This window comes from Trichechus manatus, unplaced genomic scaffold (assembly GCF_000243295.1).
Source record: "Trichechus manatus latirostris isolate Lorelei unplaced genomic scaffold, TriManLat1.0 scaffold00030, whole genome shotgun sequence".
Taxonomy (NCBI): domain Eukaryota; kingdom Metazoa; phylum Chordata; class Mammalia; order Sirenia; family Trichechidae; genus Trichechus; species Trichechus manatus.
In genome coordinates, this window is record NW_004443966.1 from 13,754,771 (window position 1) to 13,756,929 (window position 2,159).

A 2,159-nucleotide genomic window follows, 5' to 3' on the forward strand; every position below is an offset into this window, starting at 1 on the left:
CTGGTGGTGGATGTTGGTATTTCAGAATCATTTTCTTGTGGTTTTCTCTGATAACTAATGATACTGAACTCTTTTTTCATATGCTCATTGGTCATTTGGATATACTCTTTTGTTAAGTGTCTGTTCAAGTCTTTTGCTCATTTCTCTCATTGGTAGTCTGTCTTTTACAAATTGACTTGTAGGAGTTCTTCGTATATTTTAGATTTGTGTCCTTTGTTGGATATATAAATTACAAATATGTTCTCCCATTTGGTGGCCTTTATCTTCACTTATTTAATGGTGCTTTTTGGTGGACGGATATTTTACATTTAAATGGGGTCCGATATGTTAACCATTTTTCTTACATCCTGTTGAAAAAGTTTTTCCCTACCTCAACTTCATGAAGGTCTTCTCACGTTATCTTCTAGAACAGGTGACACAAACATATAGACTAGGTTGTGTTACAAGAGAGAAACCAAGGGCCAAGCCCCAGCACTTTTTGAGTAAGCAGCAAACAAGGTAGTCTGGCTGCCTAAGTGACTAGCTACAGAAACTACTCAGACTCAGGCAATGGGTAAGCCTTGTAGTCTGGCACACTCAACAAGAACATGAAGGGACACCCAGGGCCCACGGTGGACTGCCTCTCCAACACGTACTACTAGACCTTGTTATTTAATGCATTAATAAAGAAGCAGATGCACTACTGTATCATTGTTTTGCTTTTATATTTCAATATAATCGATTTTTCTTGTAATCCTTTGTATTTTATTGTATGCATATAAATACATTATTCTGAGAAGGAGTCCATAGGCCTAACCAGACTGCTAAAGGGGTCCATGGCACTAAAAAGGTCAAGAAACCTTGAGGATTTCCAAAGATATTTTTGCCAGCAAGTATTGATATAAAAAGAAAATTTTATACAACTCCACTCCTCAGGAAAACCTCTTCATGAGCTCTCCTGTCTGGAAGGCAGAGTGGGAAGGGCTCTGGTACCACTCCAGAAGACCAGAGTCTGGGCCTCAGTTGTGTGAACTTACTAGTTACTTAAACTCTGTGCTCAATTTCCCTCATTTGTTACCTACCTCATTGGGTTCCTGTAAAGCTCAAAATGGAGAGCGAGAGGTATACTCGCATACATTGCTGGTGGGAGTGTAAACTGAATATATTTCCTGGAAAATAATTGGGCTATATGTATTAAACATTATTCAAATCTATTGAGCCAGTAATTCCATTGCTAGAAATTTACCCTTAGGACAAAATCAGATACACAGACAAAAATGTAAGTGAAAAGATGCTCATGGCAGCATTATTCATAATAGTAACATTTAAAAAAACATTTGAATATTCTAAAGTCAGGCCATGGTTACAGAAATTGTGGCATACCTCTACTGAGAATTTCAGCCATTATGAATTGTTCTAACAGAATGTTTGGTAACACTGGAAAATATCTATGATTTGATGTAAAGTGAAAACAAAATGATACAGAACTCTTTATATAGTATAGCTCCAATTTTGTTTGATAAAATGTATATGTATATGGGCTTGGAAAAAAAGAACAGTTGGAAATTTACTGAAAATTTTACTGCTAGGGGTACCATTCTATATACATATTTGAAATTTTCTTATTTACATATTTAAAATTTTTCTAGTATTCCTTAAGCACGTTGCTTTGTAATAACAGAAACAAATTATTTAAAAAACAACTCAAAATCAAGGTTATTTGTGTGAAAGTGTGCTCTGAAAACCACGTTGTGCTACACAGATGTGAAATGTTATTAGTATTTTTCTAGAGCTTTAGAGGCACAGGTGGATTCATGTTTGTCTTAGTCATCTAGTGCTGCTATAATAGAAATACTGTAAGTGGATGGCTTTAACAAACAGAAATTTATTTTCTCACAGTTTAGGAGGCAAAAAGTCCAAATTCAGAGTGCCGGCTCTAAGGGAAGACTTTCTCTCTCTGTGGGCTCTGGAGGAAGGTCCCTTGTCTCTTCAGCTTCTGCTTCCTGGTTCCTTGGAGATCTCCCTGTGTCTCGGCATCTATCTTACCCCATCTCTGCTCTTCTGCTTGCTTGTTTAATCTCTTTTAAATCTCAAAAGAGATTGACTCAAAACACACCCTACCAACACAAACAGTGGTAGAACAACTAAATAAACCTATAACAAAAGAAGAGACTGAAAAG